We start from the raw sequence: 20,305 nt of genomic DNA, 5'->3' as shown, positions 1-20,305 counted from the left end.
AAATAAATTAACTCTTATTAAATAAATTATTCCTATTTAAAGCTAAATATTTACCTGTAAAATAAATCCTAATATAGCTACAATATAAATTATAATTACATTGTAGCTATTTTAGGATTAATATTTATTTTACAGGCAACTTTGTAATTATTTTAACCAGGTACAATAGCTATTAAATAGTTAAGAACTATTTAATAGCTACCTAGTTAAAATAATTACAAAATTACCTGTAAAATAAATCCTAACCTAAGTTACAATTAAACCTAACACTATACTATCATTAAATTAATTAAATAAAATACCTATAATTACCTGCAATTAAACCTAACACTACACTATCAATACATTAATTAAATACAATATCTACAAATAACTACAATGAAATAAACTAACTAAAGTACAAAAAATAAAAAAGAACTAAGCTACAAAAAATAAAAAAAATTTACAAACAGAAGAAAAATATTACAACAATTTTAAACTAATTACACCTACTCTAAGCCCCCTAATAAAATAACAAAGACCCCCAAAATAAAAAATGCCCTACCCTATTCTAAATTACTAAAGTTCAAAGCTCTTTTACCTTACCAGCCCTGAACAGGGCCCTTTGCGGGGCATGCCCCAAGAAGTTCAGCTCTTTTGCCTGTAAAAAAAAACATACAATACCTCCCCCCCAACATTACAACCCACCACCCACATACCCCTAATCTAACCCAAACCCCCCTTAAATAAACCTAACACTAAGCCCCTGAAGATCATCCTACCTTGTCTTCACCTCACCAGGTATCACCGATCCGTCCTGGCTCCAAAATCTTCATCCAACCCAAGCGGGGGCTGGCGATCCATCATCCGGTGGCTGAAGAGGTCCAGAAGAGGCTCCAAAGTCTTCATCCTATCCGGGAAGAAGAGGCGATCCGGACCGGCAACCATCTTGATCCAAGCGGCATCTTCTATCTTCATCCGATGACGACCGGCTCCATCCTGAAGACCTCCACCGCGGACCCATCTTCTTCCGGCGACGTCCAACTGAAGAATGACGGTTCCTTTAAGGGACATCATCCAAGATGGCGTCCCTCGAATTCCGATTGGCTGATAGGATTCTATCAGCCAATCGGAATTAAGGTAGAAATATTCTGATTGGCTGATGGAATCAGCCAATCAGAATCAAGTTCAATTCGATTGGCTGATATAATCAGATTAAGCTCGCATTCTATTGGCTGATCGGAACAGCCAATAGAATGCAAGCTCAATCTGATTGGCTTATTGGATCAGCCAATCAGATTGAACTTGATTCTGATTGGCTGATTCCATCAGCCAATCAGAATATTCCTACCTTAATTCCGATTGGCTGATAGAATCCTATCAGCCAATCGGAATTCAAGGGACGCCATCTTGGATGACGTCCCTTAAAGGAACCGTCATTCTTCAGTTGGACGTCACCGGAAGAAGATGGGTCCGCGGTGGAGGTCTTCAGGATGGAGCCGGTCGTCATCGGATGAAGATAGAAGATGCCGCTTGGATCAAGATGGTTGCCGGTCCGGATCGCCTCTTCTTCCCAGATAGGATGAAGACTTTGGAGCCTCTTCTGGACCTCTTCAGCCACCGGATGATGGATCGCCAGCCCCCGCTTGGGTTGGATGAAGATTTTGGAGCAAGGACGGATCGGTGATACCTGGTGAGGTGAAGACAAGGTAGGATGATCTTCAGGGGCTTAGTGTTAGGTTTATTTAAGGGGGGTTTGGGTTAGATTAGGGGTATGTGGGTGGTGGGTTGTAATGTTGGGGGGGGTATTGTATGGTTTTTTTTACAGGCAAAAGAGCTGAACTTCTTGGGGCATGCCCGCAAAGGGCCCTGTTCAGGGCTGGTAAGGTAAAAGAGCTTTGAACTTTAGTAATTTAGAATAGGGTAGGGCATTTTTTATTTTGGGGGTTTTTGTTATTTTATTAGGGGGCTTAGAGTAGGTGTAATTAGTTTAAAATTGTTGTAATATTTTTCTTATGTTTGTAAATATTTTTTTATTTTTTGTACATTATTTAGTTTATGTAATTGTAGTTATTTGTAGGAATTGTATTTAATTTATTTATTGATAGTGTAGTGTTAGGTTTAATTGTAGGTAATTGTAGGTATTTTATTTAATTAATTTAATGATAGTATAGTGTTAGGTTTAATTCTAACTTAGGTTAGGATTTATTTTACAGGTAATTTTGTAATTATTTTAACTAGGTATCTATTAAATAGTTCTTAACTATTTAATAGCTATTGTACATGGTTAAAATAATTACAAAGTTGCCTGTAAAATAAATATTATTCCTAAAATAGCTACAATGTAATTATAATTTATATTGTAGCTATATTAGGATTTATTTTACAGGTAAGTATTTAGCTTTAAATAGGAATAATTTATTTAATAAGAGATAATTTCGTTAGATGTAAATTATATTTAATTTAGGGGGGTGTTAGTGTTAGGGTTAGACTTAGCTTTAGGGGTTAATACATTTATTAGAATAGCGGTGAGCTCCAGTCAGCAGATTAGGGGTTAATAATTGAAGTTAGGTGTCAGCGATGTTAGGGAGGGCAGATTAGGGGTTAATACTATTTATTATAGGGTTAGTGAGGTGGATTAGGGGTTAATAACTTTATTATAGTAGCGCTCAGGTCCGGTCGGCAGATTAGGGGTTAATAAGTGTAGGCAGGTGGAGGCGACGTTGTGGGGGGCAGATTAGGGGTTAATAAATATAATATAGGGGTCGGCGATGTTAGGGCAGCAGATTAGGGATACATAGGGATAATGTAAGTAGCGGCGGTTTACTGAGCGACAGTTTAGGGGTTAATAATAATATGCAGGGGTCAGCGATAGCGGGGGTGGCAGATTAGGGGTTAATAAGTGTAAGGTTAGGGGTGTTTAGACTCGGGGTACATGTTAGAGTGTTAGGTGCAGACGTAGGAAGTGTTTACGCATAGCAAACAATGGGGCTGCATTAGGAGCTGAACACGGCTTTTTTGCAGGTGTTAGGTTTTTTTTCAGCTCAAACAGCTCCATTGTTTCCTATGGGGGAATCGTGCACGAGCACGTTTTTGAGGCTGGCCGCTTGTGTAAGCAACTCTGGTATCGAGAGTTGAAGCTGCGTTAAATATGCTCTATGCTCCTTTTTTGGAGCCTAACGCAGCCTTTATGTGGACTCTCAATACCAGAGTTATTTTTATGGTGCGGCCAGAAAAAAGCCGGCGTTAGCTTTTCGGGTCGTTACCGACAAAACTCCAAATCTAGCCGTTAGTATTTAGTAATTTTAGTATAATTTTAGTATTACTGCAAGTGGGAAAGACACCCCCCCCTCCCCCTTCTTTTGCATATGAAAAGATCCTTAACACAAACAGGAGCAAGCTAAAGTAGGTAGCTGACAGTATTCTCATAAAACCTTGGGGCTTGGTTAGGAGTCTGAAAATCAGAGCAATGTTATTTGAAAATACAAAAAACTATACATTTTTGTTTAAAAAAAACTTTATGGGCTATATAAATAGATCATCTACAAAATATTTATGCAAAGAAAAATGAGTGTATAATGTCCCTTTAAAGGGGCATGAAGCACAAAATGTTTCTTTCATGATTCAGATAGAGCACACAACTTACTTCTTTTTACTTCTATTATCTAATGTGCATCATTTTGGGCTAGATTACAAGTGATATTTGCGCTCCCCTAAGTAATACCAGTGCACGCAAATGTGCGCTGGTATTACAAGATAGCTGCAATGCCAATGCGAGCTCACGTTTGCATTGCTGGGAAGCATTTCACGCACAAGAGCATGCTTCCATAGGTTCCAATGGGAGCCTTGTTCTCATGCCGTGAGACACGACATGAGAACTAGCGCAGTGAAGGGGGTAAGACGCGTTGCGATGGCATCAAACTGTACATATATACGTATATGATTATGTACAAATTTATTTGTGTTAATATGTGTATATACACACATTAACACACACACACATATATATATATATATATATATATATATATATATATATATATATATACATATATATACATATATATATATATACATATATACATATATATACATATATATATATATACACATATATATACATATATACATACATATATATATATATATATATATATATATATATATATATATATGTATATATATATGTATGTATATATATATATACATACATATATATATATATATATACATACATATATATATATATACATACATACATACATATATATACATACATACATACATATATATATATACATACATACATACATATATATATATATATATATATATACATACATACATACATATATATATTTATTAGGTGCACCTTGCTAGTATTGGGTTGAACCCCCTTTTGCCTTCAGAACTGCCTTAATTCTTCATGGCATAGATGGAAACATTCCTCAGACATTGACATGATAGCATCCCGCAGTTGCTCCTGAATTGCCAGCTGCACATCCATGATGAAAATCTCCCATTCAACCACATCCCAAAGGTGCTCTATTGGATTGAGATCTGGTGACTGTGGAGGCCATTGGAGTACAGTGAACTCATTGTCATGTTCAAGAAACCAGTTTGAGATGATTTGAGCTTTGTGACATGATGCATTATTCTGCTGGAAGTAGCCATCAGAAGATGGGTACACTGTAGTCATAAAGGGATGGACATGGTGAGCAACAATACCCAGGTAGGCTGTGGCATTTAAACTATAATCAATTTGTACTAAGGGGCCCAAAGTGTGCCAAGGATATATCCCCCACACCATTACATCACCAAAAGCAGCCTGAACTGGTGATTCAAGGCTGGATGGACCCATGATTTCATGTTGTTTACACCAAATTTTGACCCTACCTTCTGAATTTTGAAGCTGAAATTGAGACTCATCAGCCCAGGCAATGCTTTTCCACTATTCTAATGTCCAATTTTGGTGAGCCTGTGCGAATTGTAGCCTCAGTTTCCTGTTCTTAGCTGACAGGAGTAGCACCTGGTTCTGCTGCAAGGTTCAATGTGTGGTGCATTCAGAGATGGTATTCTGCATTCCTTGGTAGTAGCGAGTGGTTATTTGAGTTACTGTTGCCTTTCTATCATTTCGAACCAGTCTACCCATTCTCCTCGGACCTCTGACTTCAGTAAGGCATTTTCATCCACACAACTGCCACTCACTGGATATTTTCTCTTTTTCTGACCATTCTCTGTAAACCCTAGGGATGGTTGTGCATGAATATCCAAGTAGATCAGCAGTTTTTTAAATACTCTGACCAGCCCGTCTTGCACCAACAATTCCACGTTAAAAGTCACTTAAATCCCTTTTGTTCCCCATTCTGATGCTCGGTTTGAACTTCAACAAGTTGTTTTCACCACGTCTAGATTCCTAAAGGCATTGAGTTGCTGCCATGTGATTGGCTGATTAGCAATTTGTGTTACCAAGCAATTGAACATGTGTACCTAATAAAGTGGTTGAGGAGTGTATGTATATAAGCATATACATACAGTATATATTTATAGGGAACACACAGTTCCCATAGACTGAAATGTAAAGGCATTTTTCAGTGCCATTTTTTGGGGGGCATTTGGTGGACATTTATAAAAATTAACCAGAAATCTTTGGTTAATTTTATAAGCGCTAATTGCTACAGCTTGCTCACCATAGCAATAACCAGCCACTTGTAATGGCTGGTTATTTATTACATGCCCGCAAATGGCCAAATTTGCCCGTTTGTAGGCGCACAATAAATTTGTGCTCCACTTGTAATCTAGGTTTTTGTTGGTATCTTTTGTTGAAGAAGCAGCAATACACTAATGGGACCTACATTATTATTATTATCGGTTATTTGTAGAGCGCCAATAGATTCCGCAGCGCTATAAACAAAGGGGGAGTACAAAACAAAACAATTATAGGGTAGAGGGCCCTGCCAAGAGTTGCACTGTTGTAGTCAGCTCTTAAGAAGGTGATATACAAACAGCTGGACTTTTAGGCTTACATGCTAAGGGGGTTCAGGGGATTGCAGTGGAGGAGAGGAACTGTTATTAGGAAAGGTTAGCGTAGGTTGTATGCGTGCCTGAACAGTAGAGTCTTTAGGGAGCACTTGAAGCTTTTAAAACTAGAAGAGAGTCTTGTGGAGCGAGGCAGAGAGTTCCAAAAGATGGGAGCAAGTCTAGAGAAGTCCTGTAAACGGGAGTGTGATGAGGTGACAAGAGAGGAGGAGAGTAGGAGGTCATGAGCAGAGCAAAGGGGATGGGAGGGAGAGTATCTGGAGACAAGGTCTGAGATGTAGGGGGGAGCAGTGCAGTTGAGGGCTTTGTATGTAAGAGCGATGAGTAAGGAAGATGAGTCTGGCAGAGGCATTCATTATGGATTGTAAAGGAGCTAGGCGACAGGTGGGGAGACCAGAGAGGACAGAGTTGCAGTAATCAAGGCGGGAAAGAATGAGAGAGTGGATTCAAATCTTAGTTGTGTCTTGCGTAAGTAAGTGTCTAATTTTAGAGATGTTTTTAAGGTGGAAGCGGCAGGCTGTAGCCAAGGACTGAATGTGAGGAGTGAAGGAAAGATCTGAGTCAAATGTGACCCCAAGACATCGGGCATGCGGGGTAGGGGTAATGATGGAGTTGTCAACAGTTATAGAGATATTGGGGGTGGAGATTTTGGAAGAAGGGGGGAAAATGAGGAGCTCAGTTTTGGAGTGATTTAGCTTGAGGTAGTGAGAGGACATCCAGGAAGAGATGTGAGAAAGACAGTTAGTGACACGGGTTAGCAAGGAAGGAGATAGGTCTGGTGCAGAGAAGTAGATTTGGGTGTCATCGGCATACAAATGATATTGGAAACCATGGGACTTAATTAGGGAACCTAGTGATGACGTATAGATTGAGAAGAGAAGGTAACCGAGGACAGAGCCTTGCAGTACTCCGACAGAAAGTGGTGACGGGGTAGAGGAGGCCCCAGAGAAGGCTACACTGAAGGTACGGTTTGACAGGTAGGAAGAGAGCCATGAAAGGGCTGTGTCACAGATGCCGAAGGATTGGAGGGTTTGGAGTAAAAGAGGGTGGTCGACAGTGTCAAAGGCTGCGGACAGATCAAGGAGGATAAGCAGAGAGAAGTGGCCTTTTGATTTAGCTGTAAGTAGGTAATTGGGGACCTTAACAATAGCTGTCTCTGTGGAGTGATAGTGACGAAATCCAGATTGCAGCGGGTCAAGAAGGGAGTTTAACATAAGGAAATGGGATAGGCGTGCATATACTAGTTTTTCGAGAAGCTTTGAAGCAAGAGGGAGGAGGGAAATAGGGCGGTAGTTGGATGGGGAGGTAGGATCAAAGGAAGGTTTTTTGAGGATAGGTGTGACCAGTGCATGTTTCATCGATGAGGGAAATGTACCAGTGCTGAGGGAGAGGTTGAAAGGAAGGTTTTTTGAGGATAGGTGTGACCAGTGCATGTTTCATCGATGAGGGAAATGTACCAGTGCTGAGGGAGAGGTTGAAATCCAGATTGCAGCGGGTCAAGAAGGGAGTTTAACGTAAGGAAATGGGATAGGCTTGCATATACTAGTTTTTCGAGAAGCTTTGAAGCAAGAGGGAGGAGGGAAATAGGGCGGTAGTTTGATGGGGAGGTAGGATCAAAGGAAGGTTTTTTGAGGATAGGTGTGACCAGTGCATGTTTCATCGATGAGGGAAATGTACCAGTGCTGAGGGAGAGGTTGAAAATGTGTGTTAGTATAGGGGTAAGGGTAGCAGAGAGAGAGGGGAGCAGCTGTGAGGGGATACGGTCAAAGGGACAGGTAGTGAGGTGAGAGCGCAGTATAAGTGCCGAAACAGGGGAGAATGAACTAAGTTTCAGGTTATGAGGGTTGTGGTTGAGTGAGAGCATTTGAGGGGGGAGAGAATGGAATTATGTTGAGAGCTGATTTCATGTCTGATGGAGGGCGGAGGAGAGTATTGAAAGTAGAGAAAAGACGTTTTGGGTTTGAAGAAAGATTAGAGATAAGAGTAGAGAAGTAGTGTTGCTTGTGGAGATTAAGGGCCAAATAGTAGGAGTTCAAGATGAATTTGTAATGAAGAAATTCAGCTGAACTCTGTGATTTTCTCCAATGCCGTTCAGCAGTATGGGAATATCTGCGTAGGTACCGTGTCAGAGGAGTATGCCAGGGCTGGGGATGAGTGTGTGATTTCCGAGCAGTGGTAAGAGGGGCGAGATTGTCAAGGACGGATATAAGGGTGGAATTATAGTGGCAGATAGATTGTTCAGGGCAGGAAAAGGAGGAAAAGGATGAGAGGAGTGGTTTAAGGTAATTAGCAAGTTGTTGCTGATCTAAAAACCTAATGCTTCTGTGAAGTTTGGAGTGAGGAGTAGAAGGTGGGAGAGTTGTAGGAAGGGATGATATGTTGCAGGTAAGGAGATTGTGGTCAGAAAGAAAAGGGGAGTTTGAGAAGTTTGAGAGAGTGCTTCGATAGCTAAAGATCAGGTCAAGAGAGTGATCATCTTTGTGAGTGGGAGAATCAGTCCATTGTGACAGACCGAAAGAGGAAGTGAGTTGCAGAAGTTGTTTAGCAGATGAAGCAGTGGGATTGTTAAGGGGGATGTTGAAGTCGCCAAGAATGAGGGCAGGGGTGTCTGAGGAAAGGAAATAGGGTAGCCAGGCAGCCAAGTGATCTAGAAATTGAGTTGAGGAGCCAGGGGGTCGGTATATGACTGCAACACGTACAGAGAGAGGGGAGAATAAGCGAATCATGTGGGTTTCGAATGAGGGAAAAGTGAGGGAAGAGATAGGATGTATTTGTTGAAAGGTGCAACAAGAGGAAAGTAAAATACCTACACCACCTCCTTGTCTATTACCAGACCTAGGAGTGTGGCTGAAGTGGAGACCCGCATGTGACAGAGCAGCAGTGGATGCTGTGTCTAGGGGAGAGAGCCAGGTTTCTGTTAGGGCCAGAAGGTTGAGGGAGCGGGAGATGAAGAGGTCATGTATAGACGTAAGCTTGTTGCAAACAGAGCGAGAGTTCCAGAGTGCACAAGTGAAAGGGGTAGTGGCTTTAGATGCAAGAGGAATGTGAGTAAGGTGTGCAGAGTTTTGTTTTCTGAGTCTATGGGATGGTACACAGGGATGTGCACAGTTTGTCAGTGGTTGGGGACCAGGATTAGGGGAGATGTCACCAGCAGTAAGTAGAAGCAAGAGGGAGAGTGACTTGAGATGAGATACAGATTTGCAGTAGTGAGACTGCTTTTGAGATGAGTTGCAGGGGAGAGAGAGTGTGTTTAGGAATAGGTAAAGTTCATGAGTACAAAAGTAAGGTGAGTTTAAGAGAGATGGGCTAATGAACAGTGCAGGAGGAGAGGGAGAAGGACTAATTGAATTGTGTAGTTTGTTATAGAGACAAAGGGTAGCAAAAAGGAATATGAATATATTGAGCATTTTTACAGAATTGGGAACCATTTAAAAACATAAGACACTGAATTACTAAGACAGACATACAAGGGGTGAAATAAAACCATTAAAACAAATACAGATAAATGGACAAGAGCTGCTTAAACTATGCAAATTATGACTAGCACAGCCTGTAATATATACATTTAAAATAAAAACAAAACAAAAGGAATTATCACTAAATATACAAACACATACAATAAAACAACTTAGTAGGTAAAATATATTGAAGCTGTTTTCCAGAAGGCTACCTGTAGTAAGTTAGAGGGCAATTGAAGCAGTTGAGTGAAAAAGTCTGTGTTTTTTCTTTGTTTCCTGAGAGAGAATATGTCTGTAGTAAGTTAGAGGGCAATTGAAGCAGTTGAGTGAAAAAGTCTGTGTTTTTTCTTTGTTTCCTGAGAGAGAATATGTCTGAAGGAGAGATACATGAACACATAGGGGCATATTTATCAAAGTGCGAGCTGAAATGATACGATGTAGTATATCATGTCCGCTGCACATCTATACACTCTTGGCATTTATCATTGCAAAAGCAGTTCTTGTGAACTGCTGGTGCAATGCTACCCCCTGCAGATTCGCTGCCAATGTCAATGGAAGAAAATAAATAAATAAATGAATACTCTCCTGCGAAGCTGTGACCGCAGCCGTCCCTCATTTTTTATGAATTGGGAATGTGCAAAGGTTTGGAGGCGCAGGTTCACAAAGTAGGGCTCACATTCAAGCTTGACCGATTGTTCTGCGTGGAAAGATTCACAGTCATACAGTATCCACCAACATGTGTGGAATGAGTAATATATACTCCCAGGATAGAGTTGGGTGTTCAATTCCTTAGTAAAAACCAAGCATTTCACTTGTAAGGTAAAAAAAGTTTCTTTATTGCCCAACGTGTTTCAACAGCAACAGTCCGTCTTTCTCAAGAGCGATTAAAATCAGTAAAAAGTATGCTAACAAAGGGCATATACATTTCCGCTAACACAGGCGGTTTAAATAACATTAGTTTTTGCACTATCCATGATGTTACGAAAATGACGTCCCTGGATTTACACCCGTATCTCTATCACTAATATTTTTAGTAAATAACACAACAAATGTATCAACAATATATGGCATAAAAAGTGAAACAATTATGTTTATGCAAGAGATTAGTTAATAAACAGCATTCAATATATATAGAAAGTTCAAGCTGCAGCAGCACTGTGTAAAAAGATTTTTATTATAGCCAAAAAGTTAATACAACATTTCGGACCAACTGTCCTTATCATGTATAAAATCACACTGACACATACAGGCTTAAAATATCCTTAACCCCTCCCACTTAATTGCAATACACACCTGTGTTCATCTATCTATATCAATTAATTTGCCAACTCCCCCTAATGTGCACAAACCTCTTTCTTTATTAACACACTCTTTGAATAGAGTAGAGATTCTCATGTAAATTCATGGTTGTTTTATCATTGTATGTACACAATATAGACATTCTAAACCAAAGATGCCTATTCATTTATTAGCCCCAGGAATTTTTATTACTAGACCTTTTTATTGTCTTTCTCTCATAAATTAAAGAGACAGTAATCAAAAAATACTCCAGTCCATCTCTCTATTCATACCTCCTGGCCACATAGTACCTAATGTGTAGATCCATAACAATTCTTTTTGTTGAAGTTTTTTCTCTCTATTGCCCCCCCCTCCTCGGTTTCTCAACATGATCTATAATCTGAAATCTTATTTGACTCAGACTATGTCCAGCTGTCAAAAAATGGTGAGCCACAGGTGCATCTACATCCCCTGTTCTTATACTACTCTTGTGCTGATTCAGCCTCTCTCGCACCTTACGGGTGGTCTCTCCTACATAGCCCCACCCACATGGGCATTTGATTAGATACGCACCCTATTGTTACAGTTAGTACAATTTAGGCAGGGAAAGCAACCATTGTTCTTTTTGTCAATATACCTCTGAACTTTTGTTTTACCTGATCCTATATCCGCCCTAACCAGGGTATCTTTAAGATTTTTACCTCTCCTGTATGCTGGCATTGGCGGTACTTGGAATTCTTTCACTTTAGGATTAAACTCACTTAGTACACTCCAGTGCTTTCTTATAATCCCCTGTATTTTATCACTAAGAGGAGAGAAATTACTCACAAATACCATCCTATCTGTTTGATCTTTTACTCTATTCTTTTGTTCTAACAGCTTATCCCTAGGAGTTTCCAAAGCACTATTTATGCCCTCCTGTATTAGTTTAGATGGATAGCCTCTCTTTGTGAATGCATTCCCTATCTCACTAAGCCTCTCCAGTGCCAGACTCTCGTCTGATACTATGCGTCTTACATGCAGAAACTGGCTCTTTGGTAGAGATCTAGTGAGACTGGGAGGATGTGCACTACTATAGTGTAATAGATTATTACAATCTGTTTCCTTTCTATACAGATCTACTGACAATGAAGTACCAGACTTATACACTTTGGTATCCAAAAAGTTAATGCCCTCTTCACTATGGACAAGTTTAAATTTAATGTTCAGGGTGGCACTATTCAAATCCTTAAAAAACTGTTCCAGGGTTCCAATGTCGCCCAGCCACACACCGAACACATCATCTATATAGTGCCACCATGTGGTGCCATATAGAATAAATAATGGGTGACTATATATCACATGCTCTTCAAACACATTCATGAAAATGTTCGCGTATGTGGGGGTGACATTGGAATCTATGGCTGTGCCCTGAAGTTGTAGAAAGTAATCATCCTGGAATAGGAAGTAGTTACATCTTAGTACAATACCAAGCAGTTCAATAATAAAATTTCTCTGTATCTCACTTATCTCTGTGCTATTACTCAGCATTCTATTAACTGCTACAATTCCTGCTTCATGTGTAATGGATGTGTACAAACTTACTACATCCATACTGTACAGGATACCTTTTCCTTCACTTAATTCCAGACTCTGTATTTTGTTCAAAAAATCACCTGTATCCCTTATGTAGGAATTAGATCCCACAAAAGGTCTTAGATATTTATCAAGGAAAATGGAGGCATTGGACAGGATTAATCCGATTCCTGCCACTATAGGGTGTCCTGGTGGAGCTACCTTGTCCTTATGGATTTTTGGTAACGTATAACGGACAGGTGTTATTTCTTCAGTCTCCAATAGGAATCTCACCACATCCTGCCCAATGACCCCTCCTTTCTCTGCCTTAAATACACAGTTCTCTATTTCCTTCTTAATCTCAAAGTTAGGATTTCTTGATAACAATTTATACACCTTCTCATCTGCCAATTGTGTTTTAATCTCTCGAATATTAAATTCTTTATCCAAAAGGACAGTTGCACCACCCTTGTCCGCTCTCTTAATGATTATGATTATGATATTATCACTCAATTTCTTTAGAGCATTCCTATCTTTTTTAGTAAAATTCAATATATATAGAATAGCAAATCATATCGTGGCATTTTGACCAATCATATCAAGGAGGCGTGGTGATCTTTCGTCAACCATGCTTTCAATCGAGTAGTGAAACTGTATACAGTTCCCAAACAGGTCCGTTATGTTGAAGATATATCACATGTTTGTGGTTGTATAATAAGAACTTTTATCAAAATATTAATGTATTAAATTACTAGACATGTTTAAAGAGAAAAGTGTGAATAGCATAATCAATAATTACAAAGTTTCACGAAATACGTACGATTCACAATAAACATATGTTAACTATATGAATGCAGCAATTCTAATGTCCTTATTTAGACCCCATTGAGCATATGTTTTTAAGGTTTGTATCCACCAAAGTTCTCTCTGATTTAGACTTTTATTAATCTTTCCCCCCCTCCAGTGCGTAGACACTCTCTCTCTATTCCTAACCAAAGTAATGTTTCTGTCCTATATTATTTGCAGCTACTGCAATGCACAGGTTCCCCATTGTCATCATGTTCTTTTTCAATTTTGTTTAAATGTTCCAAAATTTTCGTCTTCAGAAATCTGCTAGTTTGTCCTAAATATTGGCTTTTACAGCCACATTTTCATAGGTAGATTACATTTTGCATTTTACAGGTTATGAAACTCTTAATTTCAAATTATTTCCCCGTGTTGAAGTGGGGCATATCGATTGGAATGTACCCATTTTTCTTTGTGTGGGGTAGCCCTGGCAGGACTTTCTTTCCTGATTCTGTGGGAGTTTGTGTGTGGTGATTGATTCCACCTGTGGTGATGCGTATCTGATTTGTGACGTTCTCTCTGTTCTTCCCTTACAAAAGGGTGGTAGCGATTGTGGTTTAGTGTTTACAGAATTGTGATTATTATAGTGTGGTTTGGATTGATGTGTGGAGGAATGATCCTTATATGACCAATGTGAATTAGAATGATTATTATATGAATGTGAATAATAAAAGTGATCCTTGTATGAACGTTGCATATTATCTTTATAAAAATTTGGCGTTGTTTCTCCCCTTTATCCCCTTTATTAGAGGAAGATCTACCTTTTGGGGGGTTTGTTAACTTTTCCTTTTTAGGTTGAACAGATTGGGTCTCTTGTTGGAAATCTTCTTGGTCTCTAAGATATTTTTTATATTTATTATTCCCTATGGATTCATCAAACTCTTTAGCTTTAGCTTAGAGTCAATTTTTTTTTACATTGTTTGACTTCCAAAAAAGGCTTTATTTCTTGTTCAAGCATATAAATATATTTTTCTATCTATTTTGGACATTTTGCATTTCATATAGTAAACTTACTAATTCTAGTGAACATTTATGCATTGCTGCATTCCATTTGCTCATAAAGGTAGATCTTCCTCTAATAAAGGGCATAAAGGGGAGAAACAACACGATTTTCATAAAGATATTATGCAACGTTCATACAAGGATCTCTTTTATCCTTCACGTTCGTATAATAATCACTCGGTCATATAAGGATCATTCTTACACACATCGATCCATACCACACTATAATAATCACAATTCTGTAAACACTAAACCACATAATCACTACCACCCTTTTGTAAGGGAAGAATAGAGAGAATGTCACAAATCAGATACACATCACCATGGGTGGAATCAATCACCACACACACACACACACTCCCACAGATTCAGGAAAGAAAGTCCTGCCAGGGATACCCCACACAAAGAAAAATGGGTACATCCCAATCGATATGCCCCACTTCAACACAAACAACACAATCAACATAATTAAAAGAAAAGAGGGAGGACACCAGATCACACAGAGGGACAAGAGGAGGAAGAGGAAAATCACAGAAAAAGGTGATACTAGGGTAGGGAGTCTTTAACCTTTCCTCTAAAGATATAAGTGAACAAGAAAAAGATATTCTAGTGAAAGGCCTTAAATTTATTCCCTCACAGAGAATACATTCTTTCCAGCATTTTTTGGACGCTCAAAAATATATTAGAAATCTTACAGTTAAGAGATTCTATGCTAAACAGAGAGTGACATACAATCCCCCAACAATACCTACTAGAGAAAGAACTAAATTTAAGAACCCTTCTACCCCAGTAGTAAAGGTCACAACATTGAGGTTATTAATAAACTAATTATGAGAAATATAGAACAGATTCCCAATCGTACAAAATATTATAATCTCACGAAAAAAGAGTTTGAAACTTTTGAATCTCTTAACAAAAGGGAAGATATTGTGATCAAGGAAGATGACAAGGGTGGGGGGATTGTATTCATGGATAGGGAATACTATATAAAAGAATCAACTAGACCTTTATCAGGTACACACACTTATAAAATCATTTTTAGTAACCCCAAAAAAATATTCACTTTGCAACTACAATTTCTACTCTTAGAGGCTAGAAATAACGTAAATTATCACTAATGAGGAATTTGAATTTTCATATAAAGATAACTAAAAAAAACATTTTTTTATTTTTTACCTAAGGTTCACAAGGACCCTGTAAATCCACCTGGAAGGCCCATTATAAGTGGCAATGACTACCTTACCTCCAACTTGTCAGCTTTCATTGACTACTTACATCAACCTTATTCCTAAACATCTAGGTCATATTTAAGGGACACTAAAAATGTCCTCCAAACTTTGAAAGAGTTTAAATGGCAAAACCAATATATGTGGGTAACCCTGGATGCTACTTCTTTATCCTCCATTATAGATCATAAAAAGGGATTAGAAGCCATTAATTGGAGGCTGTTGAAAGATCCAAATTTTTATCTTGGGATCAATTGGATTTATTTTAAATCACAATTTTTTCTAGTATGATAACACTTATTATCTACAGGTATGTGGTACTGCCATGAGCACCAGGTTTGCACCGAGTTACGCCAACATTTATATGGATTATTTAGAACACTGTTATGTGTGGAACAGTGATGCGTACGGTGCAGACCTGGTGTCCTGACATAGATACATCAATGATGTCCTCTGCAAATGGAGTGGACATTGTCTCATTAGAACCTTTTTTGAGACATATTTATGAGAATAACATGTCGGTATACTTTACCCACCAATATATAATACAACCATTGATTTTTTGGATCTTACTTTATTTGTAGATAACAATGAGATACATAGTAAAACCTATTTCAAATCCTGTGATACAAATGCATATATTAGGATTAATAGCTGTCACCACCCAAGTTGGTTGAAAGCAGTCCCTAAGGGACAATTCACCACAATTGAAGTAATTGTGATCAAATGATAAACTAAGATAAACAGTCCTTCTTATTATCACAAGACAGATTCATACAAAAGGGATATAATCGTGAATCTTTAGAGCAAGTAAGGGATGGAATAAAAAATAAAAATAGGGACGCTCTTTTGATAACATCAAAACAAAAAGATCATCCTCAATTTCCCAAATTTGTTACTACGTTCAACAATGAACATAAAACAATCAAAAAAATTATACAAAAATATTGGCTCATATTGAAGGAGGATGAATTTCTTAATCCCATTATTCCCAAGAATCCATTGATTGTTTTCAGAAAAGGCCAAAATCTAGCGCCTTCTATGATTTAGGGAATGCACCCCCCCCCCCAAAACCAATACAGATTAGCAATCTAAATGACTTTTTTACTTATGGAAAATGTAAGGGTTGCAATTATACCAAAAGAGTACATAAAAATCATTTTCCTCTTCAGGCACAGGGAAAGAATTTGAAATTAAGAGTTTCCTAACATATAAAACGCAAAATGTAATCTACCTATTACAATGTGGCTGTATAGCCAATATTTAGGATAAACTAGCAGATTTCTGAAGAGGAGGATTTTGGAACATTTAAACAAAATTGAAAAAGAACATGATGACCATGGGGTACTTGTGCATTGCAGTAGCTGCAAAAAATATAGGACAGAAACATTCCTTTGGTTAGGAATAGAGAGAGTGTCTACTCACTGGAGGAGTGGGGGAAAGATTAATAAAAGTCTAACTCAGAGAGAACTTTGGTGGATACAAACCTTAAAAACATATGCCCAATGGGGTCTAAATAAGGACATTAGAATTGCGGCATTCATATAGTTAACATATGATTATTGTGAATCATACGTATTTCGTGACTCTTTGTAATTGTTGATTATGTTATTAACATGTTTCTCTTTTTAAATGTCTAGTGATTTAATGCATTAATATTTTGATAAAAGTTCTTATTGGACAACTACAAACGTGATATAACTTCAACATAACGGACCTGTTTTTGAACTGTATTTGGTTTCACTACTTGATTCAAAGCATGGGCGACGAAAGATCATCACGCCTCCTTGATCTGATTGGTAAAAATGCCACAATATGATTTGTTATTCTATATATATTGAATGCTGTTTATTAACTGATCTCTTGTATAAACATAATTGTTTCACTTTTTATGCCATATATTGTTGATACATTTGTTCTGTTATTTACTAGAAATTTTTGTGATAGAGATACGGGTGTAAATCCAGGGACGTCATTTTCGTGACATCATGGATAGCGTGAAAATTAATATTATTTAAACCGCCTGTGTTAGCGGAAATGTATATGCACTTTGTTAGCATACTTTTTACTGATTTTAATCGCTCTTGAGAAAGACGGACTGTTGCAGTTGAAACGCGTTGAGAAATAAAGAAACCTTTTTTACCTTACAAGTAAAATGCTTGGTTTTTACTAAGGAGCCGAACACCCAACTCTATCCTGTGAGAATATATTACTCATTCCACACATGTTGGTGGATACTGTATGACTGTGAATATTTCCACGCAGAACAATCGGTCAAGCTTGAATGTGAACCCTCCTTTGTGGACAAGTTATGGAGCAGCAGTCCATTTGGAGCTTGATAATTTGGCCCTATATGGTGAGCCAATAACTTGAGGCATATATGTGCAATCACCAATCAGCATCTCATGAGCCAACCTAAGTATTCTTTTTACAAAGGATACCAAGAGAAAAAAACAAATTAGATAATATAAGTAAAATGGAAAGTTCTTTAAAATCATTTGCTCTCTCTGAATCAAAAATATATTGCATTTTAAACTCTCAGTAAAAATGAAGTTTAAAAGACTTTCCTATTTACAATCAAACTGTGCACAGTTTTTTCATATGCACACTTTCTGAGGCTAGAGCCACTACTGGCTCATGAGTCTGTGATTGGCTGTTTGGTTGCCACATGATAAAGAGGACTGGTAAATTAAATGAAATTTTTTTACATATCTACCGCTTATTTAATATTCAGAGTAAGTGCTATTGTATTGACTTTTTATTATGCAATTTTTGATTATAAAATAAGATAATTATTAATCTGCAAGCTCATCCCCTTTAAAAGGGTTATGGGTTAAATGGGCAAAAACAACTATTTTGTATACAAAATACACATAAAGGGCATTTTCACACATGCTTAACAACAAAAAGATGTACAATTGGTTGATATGGATTACAAACAATCCAGTTCTAATGTAAGGCAGATAACTGCATAGATTTTTACATCAAGGACCCAACAAACATCATTATTTCTTAAATTAATCTCATGTGTTTTAAAATGTATCTTATATAAGAGCTCTACAAGAATAGTCAGCAATTAGTTATAAAGAGGAAAAAGACGTGCAATATATATCATCAACTATTCACAATTTGCACCTATATATAACCAGTGCTTCTGGACAGTATAAACATTAATATTAAATAATAGATGGTAAGCTTTTCTACTATAACATTATAATTATTTAGTGTGTTTGAGTAAAAGGATAGTTGTTATTGCATAAGGGTTTATTTTGTATGATGTGAAAGTTATTCATTCTAAACAGGCAAATATAAATCTAATGATTCACATTATCTATATATAAATTATTATTATTTTAAGAGGTTTAGCCCTTTGTCTGCAAGAGGAAGCATACGTTGAATTAAAGGGACAGTTCACCCAAAAACTTTCTCCCCTTTAAATTATTCCCAATGATCCTTTTTACCTGCTAGAGTGTATTAAATTGGTTGCAAGTAGCTCCCTTACTCATATTTCAGCATTTGAAATAGCTGATTTAGCTTGTGCTTTCCCAACCTATACTGAAAGTTTTGATACTGGAGAATACGCTATTGAATAGCCTAAGTAAACATAGCATGATAGTTAAGTAATAAAAATGATAATTTTCCATTGTTCTCTCTATGTATTGAGCTTTGGTGTTCCAGACAAATATAAGATAAGGAAGCAAGTCTGTGTACATAAAAGTGATAACATAATGAGATCTGATATTACCTGAAGCTCAACCCATTGTAATAGGCTGTGGTTTCAAAGCACAAAACCAGCTACTTCAGATACACAAATAAACCCGAAAATGCAATTTCTCAAATATTTTATACTCTGCAGTTGGTATAACAAGTCATTTAAAATACATTTATAAAAAAACAATTTTACAGTGTACTGTCCCTTTAATCTCATTTATTACCCTAGACTAATTCACCTTTAAAGGTAGGTTGTGACATGGATTAATTTACATCCCTGTTGGACTTGTGTGCTTAGCTAATATGTGTTCTTCATGGTTTTAAACAACATTGATAATGCGTGTATTTTATGAGTTTTACTTTTTGTAATACCAGTGATAAAAGTCGTTTTAACACTTTACATCTTGGAGAGGCTGTCAATAGCTGCACTAAGGTAGGCTGCCCAACACAAACAGGATTATTTTAGAGACCATCCTGGAGTCATTTGATGATCATCAAACTACTTTAGAAGTCATTTGCACATCATCAGGCTGTAAAGTCATCAGCTGAGGTAAAGAATTCTGTGTGATGTTCAGAATGATTAGCAGATTACCTTACAGATTACTTTACAACAACCAGTGAACGCCTCTAGAGTTATCTCATTTAAATCATTCAGCCTGGGGGCAAATTAGACTAGTCTGGAGTTATCGATTACTTCAAAATGACTTCAGGAAGATCATCCCTTTTGACTAGGGCTGATAACAGTTAAATCATAACGGAAACTGTGCAAAAATTATTATTATCATTATTTATTTTTAAAATAAGAATCTAATGGCATTGAAGCCTGTCAGATGTAGTTAATTTTAACAGATATTTTAACAGCTATTGAATAGCCAAAGTGACCAAAGTAACTGAAAGCAACTCAGCCATGGTATCAGTGTCTAAAGTGTATCCTATTTTGAGCAAAGTACTTTTCAAAATATACTAGAAAAATGGGTAATGAGATTGCTTTCCTTGTAAAAGGTGTATGGTCTGAGAATGTGTTAAATTTAACACAAATTTCACCATCTCTCCAACCCTCCTAGATGTTTACCCCCATGATAAAGAAAGTGAGAAAGTGTATCTAACAAATTAAACAGAAAAACTTTATTGTGCAACAAATCCATCAATATAAAAGTTAATAAGCTCAAAAGTGATATTTAGACTGGTTTTCATTTGTGAATGTTAGAGATT

This window comes from Bombina bombina, chromosome 4, assembly GCF_027579735.1.
Source record: "Bombina bombina isolate aBomBom1 chromosome 4, aBomBom1.pri, whole genome shotgun sequence".
Classification (NCBI taxonomy): domain Eukaryota; kingdom Metazoa; phylum Chordata; class Amphibia; order Anura; family Bombinatoridae; genus Bombina; species Bombina bombina.
This window is presented reverse-complemented; position numbering follows the sequence as displayed.